An 8158-nucleotide genomic window follows, 5' to 3' on the forward strand; every position below is an offset into this window, starting at 1 on the left:
TATATATGTTAAAAACTAATGTAGATTAATAAACTTAAATTACTTAAAAAGTTAATAGATTTATAATTTAATCAAAGTATAAATTTTAATATATAAATAATAATCGTAATAAAAATATTATTCATGTTAACTTAAATAGGCCGGCCTAGTAGGCCTCAAAGGCTTTTTTAATGGCCTGCGGCCTGGCCTTTTTAGCTAAATAGGCTTATAAAAAAGCATTGGCCTGCTCTATTTAAAGAAATAGGCTGGCCTGGCCTGAGCCTATGTAGGCTAGGCCTTAAGGCCATGTAGGCCGGCCTGGCCTGTTCCCACCTCTAGTCATGCATACAGACTCGAAATCAAATTGCATAAAAAATAATGATGCATATATGGATGAACATGAGCAAGAACTAGATGCGAGTTCATACGACTTGAAGCTCTAAAAATGGCAGTGTGTCCAATCGCCAACACGATTATGGATATCTATGAGTCAACGACTCCTCTGAGGATAAGTAATTAATTGTTTTATTTAGTATTTTTTTTTTCTTTGTTCGGCTTTAAACTCATGACTTCTAACTCATTTAACTCTAAGCTCAAATCAATTGAGCTACCCAATCAATCGGTAAAGAGAGTTTTAAGAGTTAATCAACTTTTTATTCCGTATAAAAATTACCCAATTAACCTCTAGAATAAACTTTTGTCTTAAAATACTTGACCTGCTCAACTTTTCATTATGTATTTTACAATGATACTATCTAATCATTACTACTTTTACGACATTCAAATAAATCATCAAACTTTTTATAAGCAATTAAGTAAAAGCCATATTTTCTTTTTTTTTTTAATTATTATATTTTTTTCTTAAACTATGTATTTCCTCTTGACACAATTATAAGCAAAAATCACTTTTTAGGTTCATTATACATTACTTTTTTAATAACCTAAAAAATAGCTTTTTACTTATAATTATGAGTTAAATGTTAAACATATTATTATCAAATATAAGACGGTGGAAGTACCTACTAACTTGATAACCTAAATCTATCCTGTTCAATTCAATCAGCTAGGTTTGAATTATTATATATAAAAAGGGAGATACCAATTAAAGCTAAAAAGAGCCTATGGGCTATGTACAGAAGGAAAAGATACCAAAGTCCAAAGCAACATGAAATAATAAGAATAAATTGTTTTTCCTTTCTATTTATTTAAAAAAGTGATTTTCACATCTATTTAATTTTTTTCTCTCGTGATTTTCTATTTGTCGTCGTCTTGTGCAGCATTGTATTTGTTGTCGTCTTGTGCGGCGTTTTGTTGGTTTTTCGTTTTGATAGCGTGTTTCGTTAATTCAAATTGATATATTCACCTCAACTCATTACTGGTCTGATGAAGATTTGGACATCAACATTGCAGATCCGAGAGTATATATGAATATTCCGGTTACGTTTATTTTGTCATATTTGTAGGCACTTTTATGATGTCGTTGTATGCTATTAACCTAGGTGCTGCAAGATTGTTGTAGATTCACATTTTTCAATTTTTTGCAATTTTAAATTTGTAATGATCTATGTATGTTTCAATTTGAATGAATATTTTTTTTTAGTCAAAAATAAGAATAAACCTTAAAAAATAAGTATATAATACTCCATAAAAATAGATGAATAAATAGGTGACATTGACTATGCATTTTGGTAGACATACATGCAAGTGGGAAAATGAAAGAATATGAGATAAAAGGAGACACACTATATATGCACACAAAACAAAGACTAGAGACATTTTGCACTCAAACATTAATACTTAGACAATGCATGTTGGTCCCCTCTTCCTTAGGCTATAGAAATTTCATTACTAATGAACACATGTAAGCTTTTAGTACATTTGCAAAACGCATATAAAGAGATAAAAAGAATTATGAGTTTTCCAAATCATCCAAACCGAACTTTTTAATCCATTAAAATGATCTTGATGAGAGAAAAACATTGTTAGGAAGAGCACAATTCACACCTAACCATTGAAGCAGATCAAATCACACGTTATGAGAAAAAGAACATCCAAAAAGACATAGCTGAGATAAATCTCTCAAAATTCTCCTTCATTGAAAAATATAACAATTAGATCAAGCAGTCGGATTGTCAAAAGTTGTCAAGTAAAAAGAGAAAAATTGAGTGGGACTACTTTATCCTGGACCCAAGCTAAATTGGATCAAGAATTTACACACCAACATTAATTATCCTACCCTTTGGTAAGAGTCACACAAGCGTCTTTAACAAGAACCATGCAACCATTCTTCTTCCCATACGAATAGATGTCTCCTCTCATTCCAGCCCCTTCTCCAAAACTCCATCCTTTTCTTTTTGAACGGCAAAATATTATTAATAATAACCGGTCTTTATACAAGACGAACAGAGACCGACATAAACGGAACTACAAAACAAAGGCGCCGTATATATACGGAACACCAATAAAAAAACTAAAAACAGACACCACCTAGTACACACTCCACAGTCGAGAGACCATCAACCCGACCCAAAAAGATGCCCTAAGACACCCATCAGAATACAAACTTCATCCTCTTATGCACATCTCCACCATCGCCCTAGAATTAACGGTTAACATCACCAATCTAAGAATTTGAACTAAATATATCAATTTTAGTTGATCAATTTTTCCTTATATTTTGGGACGGAGGGAGTATATATCATCATCATAAGCCAAAATGCTTTTCTTGGCTCACATTGATTCAATATTCTTTTTTGAGATATTTGTGATGAAACCATATATTCATAGTACCAATCAATCTGTTTGATATCTCGTGTGTATTATTTATTGTATTTCTCGGTGGTAAAGGAAGGCATTGTTGGGTTATTTAAGCGTTTCTTGAGGTGGAGGTTAGACGGAGGTTTAAGTTAGGTCTGACTCTAGTTTGACATGTTGTGTGGTCAATTTGGATCTCTCAAAATGATGTTATCTTTGTCATAGGTTCCTTGACCGTCGAGAGTTTGGTGGATAGGGTTAAACTTTTCTCCTATAAATGGTTAAGAAAATAAATCCTTGGTAGCCCCTGCTATTTCTATGATCGCACTACTAGAAAACTCGCCTTTAGCGACCGATTTAGAGACTGATTTTCGTCAAAATTGGTCTCTAAATCCGATAGCGACCGATTTTGCGACCAAATAAAATCAGCATCAACGACCCTGGTCGCTACTCCATTGTGACCAACCCAGCGACCGATTTGGTAGCGACCAACTTAGCAACTGTTCTTAGAGACCGAAATAGCGACCAACCTCAGAGACTGACTTAGAGACTGAGTTTGCAACGCTCTTTGCGACGCAATGTACGACGCTATAGCGACTGATTTTGTGACTGAATATTGCGACTGATTTTGTGACCGATTTGAAAATAATTTCTCTGTTCTTGCGACAAATTTTGCGACTGATTGGACGACGCTAGATGGAAAATTCAGTCTCTATTTCAGTCTCTAATCTTTTTTTTAAATTGTTATTAATTTACAATCCTAAGAAAGCAATTTTTTAATCTATTTTAATATCTCAAACTATTTCATACACGCCAAACAATTAAACATGCACACAACATTATGAATTATATTTATATTTAAGTATTACAAAATACTTATGAAAAAATAAGTAATCAATCTAGAACATAACCAAGATTAAATTATCATTACGTATCATCTGTGAATACTAAGATATAACAATACAAAAACTAACTACAACATACAACCAAGATGCCTCTAAAATACTAAGATATAACACCTAATATCACGGTTCCTCTATCTTGTGTCAATTTCCATTACAAGAAGAATTTTGAGCAGGTCAAATTATATCAAAGAGCATTCCTTTGTTCAACTTGTAAAATCTGCAAATTGGAAGAAATTTATCAAATAAAAACATCTATATGCATTAATAAAATCCCTACAAACAAATTTAATCTGAAGAAATAAGCCCTACACAAAATCCAAAGCAGTGCTAAGAAATTAATTAGGCATGGAATGATGGAATATGTCAACAGAACCTCATAATCATAGTCTTTCAACCCAATTTATAAAAATCCCTGCATATATGTGAACTACAGGTTGTACAAAAGTCATTACCAACCCTTGTTTTGTCACACTTTTACCTGCATTTTTAGTTAATTAATATAATAACGTGCTTAATCAAAGTTTTAATATACTACAATATGGATATAAATATGTGAACAAATTTTGATAGACTCACCAGGATTGACTAAAATAAGTACTAGATCAACCGTTGGATTACGAGCAGCAACGAGTGCAAGGCATCCACCTAAAGAATCACCAACAAGGTAAATCGGCTTCAAAGATGATAACAATATTGAGATTTGCAAAATGTAACTATAAGGAACCATCAGATCACTAACTACAAATAGGTAACTAGAGGATCATTCATCAAAACCTTTAGCAGTGTGCTCACCGAAACAGGGTTCCATGTGATGTGAATGACAGAACATACCTAATACCAGTCCCACCAACAACTCACCAAAACTCAACAAACCAGATTTTTGTTTGTGGATACTAGAAAAATGACAGGACATACCTAATACCGCAAAGCTATATTGCGTTTGATTGCAGGACTTCTACCATTGCAGTAGTTATATTTCAGCAAAGAAAATTAAGGATAATGCATGTTATCATTATCAATTTATCATTAGTTTAGAACTATAAATGAGCAGTGGTCTCAGCTAGACAACTTTTGAGGGGAAATAAATCAAGGACATGACATTATATTATATTAAGGTAATCCTAGTTTACTGCTAATACAAAATGCAGAAAATAATAATATATCTTATAATGTGTAAGCCAAACACTCTCTAGATTCTGATCCTCACTACTATTTTTTCACAACAGACAGTTTCTAACAATATTGGCATGACAGGTTTATATGCTAAAGCCAAACAATTGATATGGTAGCATCATTAATAATTAATTTATAAAGTTTCCACCTAGTGAAAAAATGTTTTAGTTTTTATAGGAAACTCTTAAATTTAAGTTGGATGTCCATGCAATAGTTAAATTGCAGTGTAAATGCTGCATTTCAAACAAAATATATCTAAAAATATGCAAAGCAGGGCACTGAGGATTTATGTTCTTTACGAATGAATATATGTACCTCAACTTGGAGTCTTGAGGTCTGAACAGTAGAAATAGAGGAGAAATCATAAGTTTTCATTGCAAAAACAAATTTGTACTGAAGTTAAAAGAGAAAAAGAATGAATTTCAAGTGCTTACTTTCTAAATATTTTGAATGAGACTTTAAGATGGCCCTCTAGTTTATCTTGCACTAACCATTATTACTGCAAAAGAAGGAAAAATATGAATAACAATGTTGGTCAAAACAACTTGTACAAAAAGAGATATGCTTTAGGGAAAGTGGGGCAAAGAGCTCAAACCTTGATAACAAGAGAACTGCCTAAGAACAAACAATATCAACTCCTATTGTGTACCATGAATCGTTCTAGCACAATAAGCGAGAAACAAACTTGTTCTAGCACAATAACCTGTTCAATGTGAAGCCGCAACACAGAAGAAACAGGTTAGTAAATATAATCCATGATGTCAACAAGTATGACCAATTCATCCCCCCAAAAAGTCCAACTAACACCCTAGTAGCAAGAGTGGATAATAAGTATCAACACTGTCAAAATGAAAAAGTGAAATACCTTACAGGCACTGAATTTATGCTTTGAATATTTTGAAGGCTTGAGTCTGTCTCAACTTCAGTCATCGAAGGCTGAACCTATATTGTTCTTGAAGGATGCTTCAAGATTCAAAGATACAATATCATAGTCAAAACCAGCATTGCAAAATAAGAAAATGAATTAAATACAAACACCTCCAAAAGAAGCTATAAAAGCAATAACAGAATGATGAACTTTCCAAATTATTAACTCTTGAAATGCATAAAAGTTGTGAGCACTCTTTTGTGATACCAAGGTTTCTCAGATCAATTAAATAAATCAAAATTTAATGATCATTCCGTTGTCCTAAAAAAAAAGTTGTTCTCTAATATATGACATTCCTTTTAGAATCAAGGGATGACTGGTAACTTGGAAGAATTGAACTAGAGTGAACAGTGGACCTACAAAAGAGGAATGATTATATTTAGATGGAAAATTTTGTTATAGGCACAAATATAAATAAGAGGTTTTAGGCACACTCACACAATTAAACAAAAATTAAAGAGAAAAGAAATAAAATGATGTTGATTGATGTGATTATATTATTTTTGTTTTAAATTTTTGGATTAGTGTGTGCCAAAATAAAATATTATTTGGATTTGTGCCTATGCAAGCCTTACTCTATTAAGATAACTACTTGGAATAGTTATCTACAACATTCTGACATAAAACCTGTAATTGAAACATCAATAACCAGCATGTTAAATACAGCAAAGGGAAAGACCTCCGTGTTTGGTTTTGGTTGATCTTACCGGGGAAGTGAGACATGCTTTCTTTCAGTCGGAAGCACCGGTCCACTTTTACCATCATTTTCCTCAAGATGAGCAAATTGCTTTCTTAATTGGTCAATTGCACTGCTAGGAGCATAAATACATAAATAATATGCATTGCATATAAACATTCATTATACATACATGTATTGATAATAACATCAGCAAAAAATGGAAACATGGATAGAATCATAGAATGCAATCAATAGAAGTGTATATTTTGACCTATGCAACTAGAAAAAAGTCATATTTGGTAGATTCAAATATAAAATTAAAAAAAAAATATATAATTCACTTTACCACATTTAATATTATCATTTTGAAAAAACCATTTAATTAATTAATATTGTCATGAGAGAAGTTCACATAGAAAAGTAACTGAAGAGAAAGGGTTGTTTGAGGAATACAATTATATTTTTTTTATTACATCAACAAAATTAAATTAAGCCAAAGGGTAATGAGCAATTGGTTGTTTTTCGTTTATACGAGTCTAGAGGGAGTGCTAAATACTACATAGATAGGGTATTGGGGTACCACATGACAATATAGATAAACATATAATATACCTGTTCAACAGTCTGTGGATCCTTTGGATCAAAGGTTAAAAGCCTTTGCAAAAGGCGAAGTGCCAATGGATTAGCATTTGGGAATTTTCATTCAAATGGCACAGGAGGTTTCTTTCGCATTCTCAAAAAGTACTTCCTTGCATTATCATTTGTAACCTGCAAAATTATGCTCAAAAGCATCCTGAATCTTCTTTATTGCGACCTTTTTCCCCAGTGTGTGACAGTGTGTGTCAATTGCCGCACAAACAGCTCCATAACTACCCTTTCCAATAATCTTGTATCTGTTGGCTTCCCCATCCCATACTCATTGAAAAACTCCAACTCTTGATTCCTGCAAGTTTTTTTAACTCTAAAATTTCATGTTCCGTACAATTCAATCAGCTCAGAGACAATGTTCTAAGAGGAAAACACATCAAAATTTACCAAACTATCGAGGAATCGACATCGATTTCTTAAACCCTAATTTTCCCCAATTTCGTTAAGATCAAAAGCTAGAATCCGAGAAGAATCGCATACCGAACAATATTTTGATTAGTTTCGTGGAATCTAAACGCCATTAACAAGCATAAGTGAAGATGAATCGTATAACCGAGATTAGAGAAACAAAACAGAAGAAGAAAGAAAACCTGGATTTGGATTTCGAGTAGTACATAGCTCCTTCGCTATGTGGTCTAACGTTGACGATGTGGATTCTTAAATGGAAATCGCACCAGAAGAAGACCATGAGATTTTCTTTGGCGATGGAGAGGTGGGTTGTGGTGAGAAGAAGAGGAGTGGATTGTGTCTAACAAAAAAATAATTTGGGAAGGAGAAAACACTTTTTATTTTAGTAATGCTTTTGCTGCAAAAAAAAATAGTAATAATATTTAGATATTTAGATTAACTTCTTTTTTTTTGGTGGTGATGTTTAAAAAAAAACATTTGTGACGGATATTCTGGACGCTAATAATCAGTCTCCATAATCACGTAGCGACCGATTTAGCGACCGAATATATTTTGATTTTGACGTCAAAATTTTGGTCTCAAATTCGGTCTCTAATAGCGACCGATATATTGGTCGCTAATTATCGGTCTCTAATTCAGTCTCTATCATTACTTAGCGACCGATTTAGCGACCGGTTGTTTTTT

At 32.8% G+C, this 8158-nt stretch overlaps 1 long non-coding RNA gene across 16 annotated transcripts; it reads right to left on the reverse strand.

Annotated features, from left to right (window-relative positions):
• Nucleotides 1-3633: 3633 nt before the first annotated feature.
• On the reverse strand, nt 3634-7863 carry LOC123905085. 16 transcript variants are annotated; one of them, XR_006808334.1, is made up of 8 exons: nt 7657-7863; nt 7031-7361; nt 6447-6548; nt 5677-6095; nt 5407-5514; nt 5246-5310; nt 4215-4283; nt 3634-4116 (listed from the first exon to the last, which is right to left on the reverse strand). It is a non-coding gene; the product is annotated as an uncharacterized LOC123905085 (long non-coding RNA). The 16 variants fall into 16 exon arrangements; XR_006808331.1 differs by adding an exon at nt 5127-5147 and having other exon boundaries at nt 3634-4283; XR_006808332.1 differs by having other exon boundaries at nt 3634-4283.
• Nucleotides 7864-8158: the final 295 nt, after the last annotated feature.

Source organism: Trifolium pratense, linkage group LG2, assembly GCF_020283565.1.
Source record: "Trifolium pratense cultivar HEN17-A07 linkage group LG2, ARS_RC_1.1, whole genome shotgun sequence".
In the NCBI taxonomy this organism is placed as follows: Eukaryota; Viridiplantae; Streptophyta; class Magnoliopsida; order Fabales; family Fabaceae; genus Trifolium; species Trifolium pratense.